The sequence below is a fragment of the Neopsephotus bourkii genome, unplaced genomic scaffold (genome assembly GCF_033783945.1).
Source record: "Neopsephotus bourkii isolate Nb327-2 ecotype Australia unplaced genomic scaffold, CSIRO-AGI_Nbou_v1 NB_168, whole genome shotgun sequence".
Classification (NCBI taxonomy): Eukaryota; Metazoa; Chordata; class Aves; order Psittaciformes; family Psittacidae; genus Neopsephotus; species Neopsephotus bourkii.
This window is the reverse complement of record NW_026900684.1, coordinates 5,461,337-5,480,428: the sequence shown is the minus strand read 5'-3', so window position 1 is coordinate 5,480,428 and position 19,092 is coordinate 5,461,337. Positions and strand designations below refer to the sequence as shown.

Genomic DNA, 19,092 nt, shown 5'->3' with positions numbered 1-19,092 from the left:
TCAGTCGAGACTCAAACTGGCTTTTTTTCCCTCTCTCTTACACACACGTGACCCTGCTGCCACTTCCCTGTTCAGAGCTGTAAATTATTGACACAAGAGTCCAAAGTCTTGAACCTGAGGCAGAAAATTTTCAAAACATTAACCTATCTCAGGCACCGCTCTGGAAGCACCAACTGGCACTAGATGTAGATTAAAGCACCGCGTTAAACTCCTGTTAAGCAGCCTGCAACCCATCATTTCTATGTTCAAGTACTTGCATTTAGGCTTCTTCTTCTCCTTTCCCCCTCCGCACCAGGCTCAGCTCCTTCCTCTCTCCTTTGTTCTTCACATCTGTGTTCTCTGCATCATTCTTGACTTCTCTGCTCTGCTATTCTTGTCACCTTTGATCTTAAAACATAAAAAATAAGAGGAAAAAAAAAAAGAGCAGGTCATGTATTTGAAAGCACACAGCAATGACACAAATGTAAATGGGTTCTTGCTTCCTATGGGAGTACAGGCATCAGACAGACTAACAATTAGGCAGTACCAAGCCCACACCCAGCACAAGAGGAAGAAAAACGCTCAAAGTTTCCTCTCATTGCTCTGAGGATATGTATTTCCTGAAACTAATAAGGAATTAAAACCTGAGTGCAACAATAAGGCTCTTTGATGTATTCACAGAATTTACCAGCAGCCATGCTCACACTAATCTCTTAGCAAACATACTGGCATTTTATTTACTACTGTGTGGAGCTGGTCACTCGTGCTCCAGCCGCAGCCCTGTGCAGTAACTATGTGTTTCTAAAATAGCTCAGAAAATAGTTGCAACTGCTCAGCTCCCTTTCGGGTTCTCATCAGACACAAAAAACAGCCAACCCCAAGACCCAACAGCAGCTGGGCCCTGTGCAAATCCCCTCTCTGTACAAGAGTGAGGCTGCTTCTGGGCAAGGGTGATGCGGGTACGGCTTTTTCAGCCCCCGGGGTTGTTGCGAGGAGCCACCACACCACTGAAGCCCCTTCCACTTGACATCAATGATCCTCTTCTAGGCAGCAGAGTGAGTATGGGAGATCTGTACCATGTTCCCCTACTACATGTTGGGTCAGAGCTCCAGAATGCAAATAGCAATGTACTGAAAACGTGAGCAAATTTTTATTCATCTCTCAAGGAAGAAACAAGTAGACGCAATGATTATCTTAGATGTGTTTCTTTGTAAGATATCTTTAAGTATGCATGCACTTTGACACCATTCCTGGAAGTGCTGTGCATCATCTTCAGCATTCAATAGATGAGTGTTCCCATTTAGCAGTGGGAGTTGTCTTCTGGGTTATGACCCCCTAAGACAAGTTTCGAGCCCATATGTAAGAACAAATTAGATGGAAGGCAGAAAAGTTGTCTTGAAAGCAGCAGCAACAAAACCCTCTTGGGACAGACAACTCAGAAGGAACAGAAGCTGCCTTTGTGCAAAAGCAATGCATTTCAGGAGACAAAAGAGCTGCCAACACTGCTACTACAAGGAAGCTGGTCTTGCCCAAAACTGTAGAGTTGAGCCTGTCATCTCTTCCCTCCCATGTCCCCAGGGGCTTCCCCGCTGCTTGCCCACAGATGCTGCAGTGTTCATCTCCTTTTCAGCATGCTGGGACTCCTCTGAGATTAGCACCTGCAGCTGTCAGCACACACCTTCATATCCACCACACACACCAAGGCAGATTAATCCACGGTAGCCAGAAAAGAGGTCTGGCTTGTGAGAAAGGAGGAGTGGCTCCCAATATCTGTTTATCTGAAAGTAAAACCAAACCCAGCTAAAAATAACTTGCAGGTGGGCATCCTCTGGGGAATGTCTTTCACAGAGGGGCAAGCACAGCATACTGCTCATCAAAACACACCCTGTGTTCCTTTGTGAGCACATGCTGCTGGAAATAATGCCTGATGTCTTCAGAAGACATCCCCAGATCTGTCTGCATCAGGACAGCACTGACCACAACAGTGCTAAAACACAGGGGGTTTCTTAGCAGTTGGCACACCAGCATCCTTGTGATGAAAACCCCAAGTCAACTCGACTGAGTAACTGTCTGTGGGAAATGAAGGTGCCACATCTCCCCTTCCTCCAGAGCTGTCAAATGCATGATTTAACTGTACAAAAAGAAATACCAATTTCTGCAGTGCCTTAAAAGTAGCCTCTGTCTGTCCTTAAACAGGGTTAATGGGTGTGACTGGGAGCTTTATTCTGATGGCTGCAGGTGGGAGAACCCTTAGTCCATCAGTGAGTAGGAGGAGCACATTCTGCCATTAAGTCATTCAAGTTTGTAAAGACCTTTGAAATTCTCCAAAGCAGGCAGCAAAGACATGTAAAGTTTTAAGCTTGATGTTTCACCTAACATCAAGCCAGCTTCATCCTCCAACAGAATACATTAATTATAAAACAAACCTACAAAGCTAGAAACTAGGGTGAGCCATACAAAACAGCAGACATGCCAAGTTCCTGCTCCAGCCTCTGTCTAGTGTTTACCCAGCAGAAAGGAAAGCAGAAACAGTCAGTCCTTTTAAGGAGAACAAAACATCAAGTTATACTCTGAAGCAAGCTGTAAAATCTATGCACCTATCTCCCATTCCTGGTCAGTGTTAACACTGCACTTCTCCTGCACATTTACACATAGAAGCAGCTACATAAGGTTGTCTGTATTTTTTGCATCAGGACAGGTGGACTTCTACCAGCATCTTCTAAGCTGCCAAACCATCCAGATCCCACCTGGGTTCACCATGGGTACCTATCTGCTGGCCTAAGCAAATCTCTCCAAGACGCTTGGTTACCTTTGACACCCTGAGCCTTCACACTCGGGTTAACTGGGAAAAAAACGGCTTAATTCCTGCTGTGGGTCATTTGGCACCATATTGCTCCACCTTGGAAAGGCCATCAATGGACATGGCCAGGGAAGAGGAGCAGAGCCAGCTGGGGTTCCAGGGAGAAAGCACATCTCCAGCTCTACCAGTGGCAAAGGAGCACCTCTTACTCCACCACCTCCACCTTTCAGTCCCATCTAAGTCTTGTTGCATGCTAATGCTATTTGCACATGCAGGTTTGTGAACAAGACCAGTAGTTCAGTAAGCTTACAAGTAGCACCTCTTCCCAGAAAGCCTTTTCTGTCTGTTTGAATCTGGACCATGGCTCTCATCCTACTCAAAGACACATGTGACATCAGAACCAAGAGAGGAGAGCACTCCTGCATGGAAGTGGGAAGGAGCAGCTGGGTAGGACAGGGAGGAACTCCTTAAATCCAAAATCACTAATGAAGCTCCTGTGCTTTTAGTCCACAGATTGAAACTTAGACAATAGTGAATCCAGCATCTCTTTGAGGAGAACACAGGACAATGCTTGACACTGGCAGAAACCCATACTGGAGTCAAGCTTTCTGGCATTACTTTAAAATAATCCCTGTTTTTTCTTCTTTTTTTTTTATCACTGTCCCCTGGTGGGGGAAGAATAATCACCAAGAAACACAGTCAACTGCTAATGAAGATGTGACCTAAGAAAGCATATTTCTGCCCTACAAGAAAAGAGGAGTTCATTTAGAGACAGAAGCAGGGCTACCTGCCGGGGATTCATTTTATTAAGACCTTTTTAAGAAGACAGCCAATCTTTAAGAACCACAATTTTTAACCATGCCTGCTACAGTGGCTGGTAGCTCCATAAATATCACTTCCCTCTTCTCGCTCCATTTTTATCACCTGCCTCCTTCTTAAAGGGGGCTGTGTAGGCAGGGGCGGTTGCCTTTTCAGTAGTAGGAGCTTAATATATCATGAGACATTAACACAGCAATAAAATAATTCCCAAACAGGCACCAAGCATGTGAGACACAGACCCCACAGCATTTGCCAGGAGGAGGAGGCCACTGGGAGCCTGCAAGGAGCTAAGCCCCACATGAGAAACATGGCCCATGAGCTGATGCCAGAGTTTATGGAGGGGGCTTATTCTGACCTGCTTCTAAGTTTTATTTACTGCACTATTTGTGCTAGCCCTGCCGTCAGTTCAGCCTTTTTTGTTTGCAACTTGATACCACAAAAACACAGTGGAGGCTACCCCCGGACAAGCTATAAACTGTTCTAACCCTGCAGACGTGACTCTGAGGAAGTGCTGTGGAGGGCAGACAGCACAGGATCTGCTGAAGCCATGGCCAGCACAATCCAGTTAGGAACACACAGACCAGGAGGAGGCCAGTCAGTAACACCACTCCTGCTACTGCATGTTGCACTTGAAAATGAGTTTCTACAAGGAAACCACACTGGCAGTCATGGGTGAAGCCAGCTTCCATAGACATGGCTGAAAGAAGACTCGTAACAGTGAAAAAGAGGGAAACAGAGATATAGCAATATTTTTAGGAGTAGTCACACAAAGGGCATTGAGCAGGTAGCTGTCACCACAGCATCCTTTAGATTCAATAAACCGTACTCAATTTCAGCTCTATACTTCTTTGGAAGATGTATTTTTCTAAGGTTCTTTATGTGACTCTTCAAAATGAAACTCACACCACTCATTTATTTTTTAGAGATATTAGAAAATATTGGTTATTTTCAAGAGCTATTCATCTTTAAAGAGACATCAGAAAAAGACAGAAGTAATGGTTCCATCTATGCATACATATAAATATTTCTACTCCATCATGTTTAATAAAGAGCTTGTAGTTCTCCCTGCTCTCTGGCAAAACATTCTAGTAAGTCTGACTTGTTTTTCTCCCTGCCAGAGGTAACTCTCGTGCCATACAGAAAGTGTAACCTCTGAGAATGAAGAGCTCTTCACTAGCATTACGGCAGCTGTAGAGAGAAAGTGAAAGCAACAGTATGGCAGGCATTAAATCTGAGCAGTACAAGATGTTCTCTTCCCTTCAGTTTCACTCCCTCTGGCAGGGATAACTGAAAAGGCACAAATGTTATCCTGAAAACACAGCTACTCTGTGCCTGTGGATAGTTTAACAAAATATGTGAAAGTAAAAAAAAATATAATCTGAAAAAACAATTTTTTCCTCATCGTAGAGTACCTAGTGAAACGATTTGTCACTGCATGGAAATATTCTAAATGGTTGTGAGAAGGTAAGGTGGGCAAGATACTTCAGGGGACATTTGTGAAGTAAGTCCCAGCCTTACCCCAGAGCTGTGAAGAAACATCTGTTCCCCAGAGGACACGTGCAGAATATTGCATGGTATCTGTTTCTCTTTTCTCTGCAAATACAGAACTGACAATCATTATTTTTTTTAAAGTTATCTGGTACTTGTGCTTTGCTGATAAACTTTTAAGTACTCCCTTTGTTTGCTAACACTGCTGCAGTTCAGAAAAGCATCAGTCACCCTGTGTGACCAAACAGATATGCTGAAATGAGACCATACGCTAATTTTAGGATTCAGAGAACTGAGTTCTGTGTTTGTCCCCGTGCCAAGACTGTTCCAGGATACAAGGAAACATGACCTTTTTTTAAGGAACAGTACTTGCAGCAAAATTCTGCCCCTTGGTCACAGCTCAGATTCTGCCTTCATACAGGATCTTACATGCAGGATCACTTTTTTCAGCTATGCCACTGTGGATGCCCCTTTCAAAGGTTTAATTGTCTGCACTATGAGTAAAGCCCTGCTTGGAGGTCAAACTCATCAGAGGGATAGAGACTTTTCCTGGGTAAGAAAATCTGTTAGCCTCAGCTCTCCCAAGTACTTCGGAAATGCGAGGTTGACACTGAAACACAGACAACTGAACTGCTCTTTACTCAGGATGCCTGGAATCCCCCTCCTGCAGTCCATGCAGAGGCAGACCTCTGCCCACTGCACCTCCCTCCTGCCACAAGGAGAAGGAGAACCTCACCACGGATGCTGTGGAAGCAGAATTAACATGCCTTTTTTCTGATAACCCCAAACTATGCAAATATCCAGATCTTTTTTTGGAACCAACAGCAAACCATGTAATTAAAGTTGGATTACTAAACAAGGAAAAGTGGGTATCACCATTCTCAGAGGTGCAGGGGTTAAGGGTTCAAAATAAAATCCTGAGGCTCTTGGCTTGGAAAACAGATATGAAGCAAGAAAACACAAAAAACCCTATAAGAGACTTTTTGCATTCATGGACAGTTAGACAGCAAAACCTACCCTGGTCTTTTAATTGCATGTAATGGTGCCTCTTTTGTTCCACAAGAATATTCTGTCTGTGATACCCTGTTGAACAAGGAGGAATGGGGAAAACATCACCATTCTCCTGGCAGATTTGTTTATCACTAATCACCTCTTGCTTTGTGGTTCCTTAGAGTGTACCCCATGGCTGACTGCTCCACAGACCCAGCTCCCGCACTGGCTATAATGCTTGATCCACACTGTCGCAATCGAAGTATTTTTTCTGCTCTTTCCTAACACTGGTGGCAGCTGCAAAGATGCCGTGTGCATGCTATATCCTTCCTCTCCATCACCAAGAAAAATAACTCACTGTGGGCAGGAAAGGTGGTATCTTATTTGCTCAGGTGCCTGCAGGAAGGAGGAAACTTCAAGACAGGATGGAAAGCCAAGTATTGGACAGCAGGCAGGGAGGGAGGTCACAGGTCCTGGGCAGACCAGTGTAAGGCACAGCCTGACCACTGGGAAGAACCTGAACAGGCAATCGACAAGCAACACTCCACCTGCTTCCCCAGGTTCCCAAACCACATGTTTCAGGGCTACAACAGGAGCATGGCTGGACAGCTCTGTGGGGTTGTGAAACACCTGGGAACCCACACTGCTGGATTCAAGTTAGCAACAGCTACCCAACTTCCCAAGCCCCTGCTTTGCTGTGCCTACCTCAGCCTGTAGGGAAGTGCAAGGCAGATGGATGAGGGGGCAGGCATTCAGCATGCCCTCCTCTCATGCTGCTGTACCGAAGAAAGATACACAAAGGTAAAGGGAAAAAAAGCCCTTCCAGGGACAGAGGGCAAAACCCACCAATCAACTCAACATTGCCTGCAGAAGAAAAAACACAGAAACAAAGGCAGCAAATACCCCAAATGGTTATTATTTGAGGCATTACAGACTGCATGATAAACATGACCAGGAAGACATACAATGGGAACTCATACTTTATATAGAGTCTGTTTCATCAGCCCTATAGCATTTCTGTTCCACCCAAAGGGTGTTAACATGCCCTGGCTGGGATTCAGGCATTACACATCAAAACAGACTCTTTCCTTCAGTTTCCATGCAAAGCTTATTCTCCCTCAGCAGCAAAGACATGAATTGTTACTTTGCAGTGATCTCAGGCATCATTAAAGGTAGCCCTTGGATTTGCAGACTAAAAGTGTACTGAAGAAAAGCCATCTTATTTTAATACAACAGAACTAGAAGGCTGGTTTTTGGCTCTGGATTTAGCCATAACAAAGCAACGCCTCAACCTCTCAATATCTACAATAAAATTTCCCTTCCACTGGCTCCTATGTTAAACACTATCATGCCACTTGAACAACACAATGTCTGTGGCTGAACCCATTCACTTCTTTGGCATCACAGTGACTTACATCAGCTGGGAACTTGGCCCAGGCTTCTAACAAATAATTGTTAAAAATCATCTCTGCAGTATTCTGTGCCATCATCTGCGCACACACCAGTGTCTGCAAGTCTGCTGACAACAGAACATAATGATTGCTTTTACCTTCAGCTTTAAAGGAACACTTTGTTTCCAGGGGGTTTCCTTTGTTTGTTTCCCAGGTCTTGCCTGGGGTGAAGATGCCAGACTCCGGTAGCATTGGGATGACAATGGGTCTAAGCAAGTGAGACTCAACAGCATGTGATTACAGAAAACTCTCCCCTGGACACCTCCTCCAAGAGTCTCAAAAGCAGCCATAACATGATTATTAACAACCAGTCCAATACCTGATTTACTTACTTCTTAATCTATGTGTTACATCTGATGAGCAAACATGATTTGTCTTCATTATCTGGCATGTCTAACTATTTTTTCCCAAAACGCTGCCTAGAAAAGAGGTGTTGACTTTTCAGTAGTAGAGCTGTATTTCACTCAGACAACTCTGGGAAGGGCTTGTTTACAACAAGCAAATTGCTGGCATGGTTGTCAAAGAAGAACTAATTCCTTGCATTGGGGAGCAGTTATCCCCCAATAAATCAATTTTATTCTGGAATTAAGTGCTCACATACGGATCCACTCCTGAATACCCCACACATAATAGCTGCTGCTGCTTAGCTGTGTCAGTCAGCATCCACGGAAGCCAAACCCTGTGTGTCCTTGAAACCTGCCAGGAAAAGTCAGCATTTGACACCTGATTCATATAGAATTTCCCAGCCTGGTGAAAACCAGAAGGTTATTAAGGCTCAAACAATTAGCAAGAATCACTTCTTTTATCACACTGATTTAACTTGAAACATTTTTTTTAAGTCTCTCCACATCTCTGACTAACACACTCTTACAAACTCTGTGTCTAGGTTTACAGGAGACATCCCTAAAACTTTTAATAAGCTCAACATGTTTCTTACATGTGTCCCTTCGAAAGCAGTGGAAAATCACATATGCAAGTATCTGCAAGATCTGGGCAGACTTTATCTCCATATCCTGTTCTGCATTCCTCTGCCTAAGGAGATGGTCAATGCTTTATAGGGTGCTATGTATAAGAAGAGCAGCCATCGTAAAACAAAAGTCCTTAAGCTCAACGTTCCCACAGTGGTGTCCTGTGAGGCTACGGCAGGATGGCAGAGAAGACAAAAGACATTTCAGAGGCACTCAGAGAGGCAGAAAAACTATTCCAGATAGCTAACACTGAGAAATGTGTTCAAGGAAGAGATTTCACATTCCCCGGCCATGACCTGCACCTGATGTAATCCACCTTGCTCGGATTGGTCTTGTTTCTCACAGCTACCTTTGTTTGTATAACATACTGTTCTGCAACACACAGCAAAAACTATTTGCACACTACACTAAAGCGCAATTTAATATTTGCTTAAAGCTTTCATTTTATTGTCTGGGCAAGGGCAGTTTCTACCACTGAAGTTAATAGCTAACCCACACCTACACTTTTGCTACCAGAATTTCTAATCACTCATGCAGCACTCAGAACCAAGAGCAAGACACACAAACTACCTCAGCTTAACCTCACAGTGAGCACCAAAACCAGCTCCCTCAAGAAAGCAATTTCTCCTTTACTTACAAGAGAAGATAATAAAGAAAAGTATATACTACTTCGAATTTGTAAAAAACACTCTCCCGCTTACTTAGATGCTTTCTTTACAGACCACAGCAGGCACAGACTTGGGGGCTGGGATCCTCTGAATCATCCACACTGCGAGCTGGAAACATGTCTGGCACATGCACTTATTTACAGTTACAAAAATAGCACCATGAAAGAAGCAGATGTGTTGAGCACAAAATTTAAATTGAAGTAGTTATTTCAGAGATATTGTTTTAAACTCTAGAATTTAAGAGAAAAATGTCTTCCTTTTGTACATACACTTGAAAGGCTTGCACTTAAAGAGAGCCAAGTATTAAATGCTTAATACTGACACTTGTTGAAATGGTATGATGTAATTCTCCTTTTTATAAAAATGCTACTCTGTCCACTGCCACATGACATACAGGAATGTCTTAACTCATTTTCGTATAGAGATATGAATAGTTAATAGGATCAGTTACAGAATGTGCTCTTCATTTTAAGATCCTGTGTTGACCACAGACCAGCAGCAGCGAGACAACCTCAATTTCTGATGCGCAGCAGCTATTTCTATCTTGGAAGTTTCCTAAAATACTACTGAGCTAGAGTGCGACCACTGAACTCATCTTCATTTCTCATCTAGGCTGGATAAATACTATTAAACTAAACAAAGCTAGTCTTCATCAGCTTCCTTCATCAATCTCAAATCTCCAGAACAGTTTTGGTATTCAAAGATTTTAGTTTTCATATGCTCGAACGCAATGCACGCAAATGTGTGAGAATTAACCCTCTGGAACTGACGTCTTTCGTTTCACCCTAGTACAGCTCCAGCAGAGCAGTGATTGTCCAAGGCTCTCCTCAACACCCAACCTTTTTGACAATTTAGCCAAGATTTTCATTCAAGAGTCCACAGCAACCCAATGTCTGGCCATCTGACTATTTCACCCACTAGTTCTTGAGGTCAAAAAGTCAACTGATCTGTGGAAATGAAGTGAAATCATTCACAGTCATTTCATGTTATCAGCTGTTCTGATAACAAATAATATCTTTTAGTTACTGTGGCTGACCCAGATCCCAAAGGTGAGGAACAAGAAAAAACCCACCACCTATTTTATACCTGATCCTATTAAACAACTCAAATCTCAACAAGAATAAAATTCAAGCGCATCTACCAGCTGAATGACTCCCTTTCATCATACTGGATGTCATCACCTCCATTGTACTTTCTGTACATGATTGGCACAGCATTTCAAAATGTTACTTCCATGACTGAAGAAAACGCCACTTCCCATACTGTGGGGCCATCACCCAGACCACTGGGTGGGAAAAGTGGTACCCAGATAAATCAGGGAGAGAGCAACCCCTGCTCCTCCTGTGTAGTTTGCTAAAGGAATGTTGTCATGCTGAAGTCAAATTTAATGACAGATGAAATAAATAATAACACTGAAATAATTTTTCAAGTTCAGCTCTCATATGTCTTTGCTCTGTGTTTGTTCTTTCTTTTTTGCCAACTGGGAAATGCAAACCAATGGAGTTGGTTTCACTTTTGTTTATATTTGGTTTCAATTTTATCCTCAAGTTTTGCTTTCATCTTTTTCATGTAACACTACTGGGATTTCAGATCCTGCAGGAAAGCTTTGAGTAATTTAACTCCTATCCTGCCTTTTTTCTTACTGTGCAATTATTTGTATTTTAGGTAAACTTTTTAAGATGCTGTCACAATTCTGGAATGCATTTGGGGGTGGGGAATGACTGATTTTGATTTTACAGATTTATATGCAACATGCAATTTAATTCAGTAGTTCAGTATTTTCCACTGGATTCAACTCTCAGTTGCGTACGAAGTATATTTACATGATTCAACAAAACACCTTACAAGAGCAATCAGTGCACCAAACACACAAAAGCCCACATCAGGCACCCAATGCATGTTATATCTATGCATTAAATGCACACAAAGACCTAAACTTACTGCTGCCTTAATTCCTGAATACAAGGTTGCCTGTAATGCTGCACATTAACTGTGTCAAGCAACGTCCAGTATCCAGTATCAGTATCAAGGAGCATTACAGTACACTTTGTCTTCTGTACACTCACCAAGCTCCACAAGTCACATCAAAGAGCAGAACTTAACCACACTTCACACTTCTTTAAACAAAACCTATACGCAATCCTTCCTTTCTTCTGTACTATATCAAATTTAAGCATGTTAAGTCTTTAAAAGTACTTAAAATAATTTTGCAGCAAAAGGGAAAATGGTTAGACAACATGCACTGTCTAAAACTGACACTTTCGGTTTTGTCACACCTTAACTCCATTCCTAACATCAGATCTGTTGGGAGCTACAAACCAAGCTTGTAAAGCTTAGCTGAAAAACTACCAAACCACAACCTGCTCTACTCTTTAAGGGCACAGAATATGGAAATTATTATTATTATTCCAAGCTCATCTCAAAAGCTAACAACCAGCAACAGCAACAATTGAACGTTACAATAATTTCAGGTTAGGATTTAGTTCTGCACCTTGGGTGAAACATGCCACGTGCACCGGATTTGCTCCTGGATGCCTGTGTCCAAGCTGCAACAAGATAAAATGTCTGCCTTGTCCTAAAAACTGCTGTACATTTTTTTCAATCTGCCCCCAAGTAAACAAAGGGGTCGGAAGATTTCCAATATACACAAAGCCAGACTTGCAATATATTACACACTGAGAAACCAAACATTATTTTACTGCTTAGCACTTCTTTCTTTCCTCCCTAGCTTATTCAAAAAGCAGTAATCTTTTAATCAACTCCCAAGAAACTGAAAACCTATCCAGCACTAACTGGAAGAGCAAGTTTTAAAACTCTTTTACACTCTGTCAATAATAAATATGTACTGTACAATATTTTATTTATGTTATACACATCTGATTTTTATATATATGTACCTATGCATTTGTGCATATATATATATGCACATACATGCAGACATTAAATTCTTAACTGTTAACATGCATTCCCTTTCACTGCTAATAACTGTTAATTGCCAATTAAAGTTTTTCTTACTGACTAATCTATTTCAATCTTAATACAAGAGTTCACACATAGTCAATATGAGGAAGAGCCTTCATATAGTCCCAAAAAAACTTCTAAAACAAAGGGGGGGGGGGGGGATTATTGAATTACATTGAATGATTTTTCCATAATGCTATTCATATATGAGGAATATGCAACTTAGTAAGTTTCTTCCTCTCATTCACTGTACCATTTGGCTTGCTTATTTCTTGGTTTGCTTTTGCACTTGTGATTTGAAAGGACAAACCAGAAAACGTTTTACACTAATCACAGTTTACAGCACCATAAGCTACAATAAAATTTCTGTAAACACTACCTTATGGTTTATGCCCTCAATATCACAGTCATGGTAGGCCTTTGAAGAATAGAATTTCAAAAGGGCAATCTTTACAAACGAGTTGCAGAGATAAGTAAGAGTAACACGTGATCAGTTTTAGTTCTTTACCTACAAATGGACCGTGACTTTCAATGCAAGATCCACAAAATATAAATAGAGGTTCTAATCCTGCAAATATCAGAGAAAACTTGCTGGGGTACCACTCCCATGCACTCTCATGCATACAGGATACACTTAACCTGACTGTAAATTGTGTCAGGTTAATAAGTCCAAGGATAACAAGCACAGATTAAGCAGGATCGTCATAGAAACGGAGGTTTTTGATGCAAGTTTCGTAAGATCTTATGCCATAAGATTCACATAACAAAGGGCAATTCTCAGTTTGATTTCTCAATGTTATCTGCAAACAGACCACAGCTTATGCTTCTCAGTGGAGGTTTGTTTGCAGCTTTTATCAATAATTCTTAATCAGCATCTGCAATAATTCTTTGTGAGCAGCCAGTGCCCAAAACTTGATACTGAACTGTTCTGACTGCTAAGCTGCACAGCAAGTTTTTCTCCCACAGACCGCCTAATCATTCGTGAACCCACATCAACTCCTAACACACAGGCAGTGACCATGAGCACTGCAATTTATATACTGCAGGACAAACACCTCCTGTTGTTTTGAAGCTGCCTCCCAATTGTTTTACTTGGGCAGTGTTTATCTTATCTGTTCTATAACCTATCCACTTTCTTCATGACATTAGTGATTTTAAAGAACATCCCCACATTTTCTTCAGTCGTTTCTTTTCCAAGCTACTTACTCTTTTACAAAAGCTCTTACCCTTGATCATCTTTGATGTCTTTCTCTGTAGCTCATCAAATTTCACTACAACCTTTTTGCAATGAGGAACAAAAATTGTCAACTCTATTCAAGAGAGGGGAGCAATATGGATTTATAGTGGCATGACGGTGTTTTCTATTTGTTTTTTTTCACTCCTTCCTAGTAACTCCTAGCCTGCCCTCTCCCTTCTTAGCCACTCTTGAGCACAGATCTCATCTGTGGATTATCTGTGTAGTATGATCTCTTCCTGAGTAAAAAAGTCCTTATGTACAGAAAGATCTGCGTTCTCTTCCATGTGTGTTACACTTACATTGACATGTGCTGAGTTTCACCTGCAAACTCACAACTGGACTTTCAATATGAGATCCTTCTGTAGTCTTTGTGGTTCCTCTTTCAGGATTTTTATTCTCCTAACGAGTTAATACAGTTTCACCTCCAACTCACAACTGGACTTTCAATATGAGATCCTTCTGTAGTCTTTGTGGTTCCTCTTTCAGGATTTTTATTCTCCTAACGAGTTAATACAACCAACAGACGTGTCACATCACCACCTACCCCTTCCTCCATCCATTGAAGGCACAGACCCTGGGAAGACTTTGGAGGGGACCATTAGCATTGAGCAAACTGACCATGACCATACCACCCAGAGCAATCTGATCCCACTTTGAAAATGGCCCTGCTCTAAGAAGGACTGTATCAAACAGACCTCAACAACAGCTCAACAATGCCTTTAGAGAACTCCAGAAGTCTCCCAACACACCCAACAAAAGTGAGGTCTAGTCTACGTCAATGCATTATGTTTATACCTGTATTCACTAATCCCATTCACTAATCCCTGGCAAACAAACAAGCAAACAAAAATGATCACCCTGGAGTTCTCAGCCTCTCTGGAAACCTTGAAAGCCTGACAGCTCATTTGTCACCTCCTATTCCCAGAGCACCAAGACAAGCCTACGCAACAAGTTACACACAACAGGCATTTTAAATTCCTTCAAAACTGTTCAACAAGTAACACCTGCCATCTACTTCATCCTTCTCAATGGTTCGTTCTGATGCCCTCTCTTACAGACACTTCAGTCTGGGAGAAATGCTCCAGAAGGCTCACCCTTTAAAACAGGAAAAAGCCTCCTGCAAAGGAATCTCCTTTAACTCTTCCTCAGTGAAGCAATGGCCAAAAATTTGTTTCTCTCTTCTGCTATGACTTTATCTTCCTTGGGCACTCCACGTACGCATGGATCACATATCACCAGGCTTCCTGCTTTTGATGCATTTCAAAGAGTATTTACTAATTGTTTTCATGCCTTTAGCAACTTGTTCCAAGACTCTTTTTGGCCTACCTCATTGTGTCTAGCACAGATTTTATGTTCTTTTCCACCTTTCCCATTCGGAGCTTAAACTTCTGAAAGATGTCTTTTTACTTCTACTAAACTCCTTTATTTTGCTTGTCAGCCTGCTCAGCTTTTTTGGTATTTCTGACAGATGCCATGCAATTGCTGTGAGGTTCTACTACAATTTTGAAGAATTACACGCCACCTGCAAGTACTTTACACTTCTGGCTGCCTCTCCCCATTTTATTTCTTTTTTTTTAGTTCACTTTATGAACATTTACTTCAGAAAATTAAATGCTGCCACAACCACCCTTGCCATTACTGCCCCCAAAGCAACACTGAGTCTAAGCACATTACGATCACTGTCACACCATAGCTGGCTGGCATTTCTCATGTAAAATTCAGAACTTAATTCTTGCTGGCCAGGACCTTGTCCAGAGTTGCTACCCACAAAGTACACTTACAAGCTACACCTAGGAACTAAGTTTTTGTGGCACCTAAAAAATTAGTACCTTGGGAAATTCCATGCTGGAGCATGACATAATCTAGGTAGGGGCACCTACCATGGGAAGACTCCCAGTATCATCGTATTTCCCACTTTTGTAGTTTCTCTACTCTCCCTTAATGTATGACAATAGCTGTCAGCACCTTGGTTGGGCAAACAGTCCTATAGGTCCTAATCTCTACTCTTCCTATACAGGCCTAGAACATTAATTCATGAGATCCTGTGCTACTTCCCTAAACAGTTATTTCCTCTTTAACAGCAAATATCTCACTCCATGCACGTGCAAGCCACTCTGTCCTCTCTCTGCCATCTGTAGTCTGTTTCTACAATATCTGAGCTTCTGCAAAGTTTCTAATACTCCATGTATTGCATCATGGTGATGTTTAACACAAGTTTTAATACCATCTATTCAGAGAGGATGTGTCACGGCAAACTTTACGTTCTTCACCTGTCAGCTTTTCCCTACCATTTGTTTAAATATATGTTTTAATTTAAGGTGTACATATCCTGGCTGTGTGGTGCTTTAATGCTTAATTGAAAAAAAAAAAAAAAAAGGATTTATGTAAAGCTTGTTCTAATGTGTACTCTTCCCTCTTCCTGTTCCAAAAATATTTCCATCTCCTCTTGAATCTTAGCTCCTTTTTTTCTGCAACATTTTCTCAACTGTGCATTAAGACTCTGTCCCTTCCTAACTCCACCTGGTCCCATGTATCAAAGACCTCCACTCATTAGAGACTACAGTCTTTAACCCTCCTTCCTAACAGCATGTATGTTATCTCTCATACCTCTTGGCTACCCTTTTCCAGTAATGTGGCCTGTGATTAACAGCTTTTCTTGAGAGGCTGACTTGACATCTTCTGAAATCTGTCACTTTGTAATAAGCAAGTAACCAGGTGGCACTGCAAAGATATGTGTCAAATCTAAAGGCTAACCTCTACCCACCTCTGCTGACCAGCTGGGACCCCCAGCCTCAGAGGTGTAACACGAGGGTCAGCAGACTGACACCTCCCCATGCCTGCACCCAGCTGAAGAACTGCAGTGTGGCATATGACCACAACAAAGTGATACTATGTCAAAGGAGTTACTCAGACCTCCCACCACCATTTACAAGTGAAAAAGAGCCGCTGTACACAAGGGACAGGTGTATGGGACATTATCAACAGGGGCCAGAGAAGTACACTAATGTTGCCAAAGGGGCTGGTGGCACAGAAAGACTGAGATTCAAACAGAAGCCATTTGCCTTGCAGATTGGTTCTGCTGCTTTAATAATTTTATCATTTTTGTTTCCGTATTAGGGTGAATTTAAATGTTGCTGCTCCACTCAACTCTCTTTTTATGGTGCTAACTCTGGCATTCTGCAAAGGTTACGATCTGCAAACCATTCAGACTTCAATAAATATCAACTTTAACATGCTGTATTTCATCTCCAGAAACGGAGGCTGTAGTTTACAACTGCTCCTACGTTCAACCGTCTGCAAGATCTTAGCATGGTGAGCTGGGCTATAAATTATAACCATCCACTAACCGGGAGCAAAGTTCTGCACTCTGAAATTCCTTTATCTGAGCTCTGTGTCTAAATAACAAGCATTAAACACTGCAGTTTGGTGCTCACGCTAATCTAAACCGCAATTAAAGACCCAAATATCTCTGGGAACCTAAGCCGAGGGATCAAATCCTTCAAACACTTGCAGCTTTGCCCCCAGACATTGTGAGATGCGTTGTGAGATGCTTGGAATTTGACCCTCCGTAGTACACACAACGAAACCCCTGTTCATGAACGTCCTCCGGGGGAAGACGTCCAAGGCTGGGCCCTCCGCTTGCTGGCCTGGAGCAGGACAGCGACGCAAGGAGCCTGTACCCACAAAAAAAAGGGGGCTATTCCTGCAAAAAGCAGAATGAAGAGCGTGGCTCAAGGCTGTGAACGAGGCACTTGCAAAGCCCGGAGTCACCGGGACCACACGGGGCGGGGGCCAGAAACGCTCGCTTTCTAGAGGCGTGTTTACTTTCCGATGCAGACGCAGAGCCGGAAAGGCCTGCTGCACAGGAGCGAGGAAGCACCACCGCCCATCAGCCTGCCCTGTGCAGCGCTCCGCAGGACTTCCTCCTTCCGCCGCTCTCACACAGCCCACCCGCGGCGGCCCGACCTCTCCTCAGGCCCCGCTCCATCTTGTGCTAACCTTCCTCCGCTGCCGTCCCCTTCACAGGGGCAGCCCCCACCCCCCCGTTCCCCCCACCCCGACGCCTCGGGGCACCCCACCGCCATCGGGGGCCGCTAGAGACGGGACGGGGAGAAGCGGCGGCGCCGCCCGCCTCTTGTGTAACGGGCCGTCCGCGGGGCGGGGAAGGGTTCGCAGAGGCACCGCCCCCCCACCGGCCCCGAGCACCCGCGGGGAGCAGCGTTCCCCCCCCTCACAGCACGACCCCCGCCCGCAGCCCCGCCGCACCGCCGCTGCTCCCCCTGCTCCTTACCGGCGACACCCGCAGCCGCCGCGCCCGCAACAAGTGCCGGGGCCCCCTGCCCTGCCCGGCCCGCGCCGCGCCCTGGCCCTCCAGATCCAGCGCCTCCGCCTTTGTCTGCGGCCGGAGCTCCCGACCCGGGGATGGCGGGGACCCCGCTCCATCTGCCCCGAAACCGGCCCCCCTCCCGCGCCCCGCTACCTGCTCCCCGCCGCCCCTTCCCGCAGGCAGCGGCGGAGCCCGACTCGGCCGCAGCCGCTGCAGCCCGACCTTTTGTTTTTAAACCGATGCGCATCTGCCCGGGAGCACGGCACGCGAAAAGAGCGGCGATGCGAACCGGAACAAGAGCAGGGACGAGATGAAAAATCAAACATACATAAAAAGAAAAGCATAAGCCAATTAAAAATTACCTTGCCGGCCCGTTTTCGCGGCCCTTATATAATTCCTCAAGGTTACCGCCGTTGCCAGGGGACGCGAAATGGAAATGAAAACAGGCGCTGAGCAATCGCGGGAGCAAAACTAAAAGTTAACTGCCTCCGCCCGGGCGGAGAGCGGTGCAGACCGAAAGCAAAACAACGAGAGGAAGCGACAAGGCCGCCGGCGCTTGGAAATCCCCCCGCCTCTCCGCCGGGCCGGGCCGGCCGCGCAGGCGGCGGGGGCAGGGCTGCGGCGGCGGGCGCGGAAGCGCGCTGCGCCCGTCACCGCCGCGGCAGGGCACGGCACGGCAGGGCACGGCAAGGAACAGCGCTCCCCCCAGTCGGTTATCCCTGTTATCCCCTTCCTCCCCGCGCCCCTCGGTCTCGGGAGCCGTTTCGGCGGTGGGTGATTTCGGCACTAAAGGTTCTCGGGTGCTGCTGCGGCGGCTCCTATAGCATCTTTAAATATTTTTAATCCACGGTCTGGCTTGCGTGTGGAAATCTTGGATTCTATTCATAGCCTGACTTGTGACTGAAATAACTCCCATGGCCAGCTCTAAACAAGCCCTGGCCTCCTGGCGGGTGGTGAGGAGGGATGTCAACCCCAGCCCCACGTCCCAGTCAGGCTGGGATGGCTCCGGGCAGCGGGAAGTGAGCAGGCATTGTCCTGGGATGCACAAGCCCGTGGCCCAGAGCGGGCTTTCCCGGAGACCTGGGAGAATCCCTGCAGCTCAGCTCCCCAGGCACTAACCGCATCACTCCTTGAGGCTCTTCCCTCCCTGCTGAGGTGGGAGCCGTGGTCTCAGACTGGCACATACGTGTGCTGGGACTGCCGTTGCCTTTAGAAAAGGACTATGTGACAGTCCTGCAACAAGGACAATTTTAGATCAGGTCCTTTGAACTCAGCAAGTCTCAAGCATCTGGATTCTTTCAAAAGATACCTCTTGGATTTCAACAGATTTTGCAAACTGCTGTTGGTCATGGAGTCTATGTAGAGACCAGGAGTATTCTGCAAACAACAGCATATAAAGTCAAC

General features: G+C 44.4%; 1 protein-coding gene across 7 annotated transcripts in view; it reads right to left on the bottom strand.

The window, feature by feature from the left end:
* The window catches only part of IRF2 (interferon regulatory factor 2), a 42,277-nt gene extending 23,947 nt beyond the window's left edge, over positions 1-18,330 (bottom strand). Inside the window, exons 1-2 of one of the 7 annotated variants that reach the window (XM_061371970.1) lie at positions 18,051-18,330; positions 254-387 (exon numbers count right to left, since the gene is read on the bottom strand). The gene's annotated coding sequence lies outside the window, so the exon portion shown is untranslated. Of the gene's footprint in view, positions 1-253; positions 388-8,797; positions 8,935-14,455; positions 15,560-17,652; positions 17,677-18,050 lie in introns of those variants that run through there. The other 6 variants (XM_061371978.1, XM_061371987.1, XM_061372012.1 and 3 more) reach the window with 6 other exon arrangements.
* Positions 18,331-19,092: the final 762 nt, after the last annotated feature.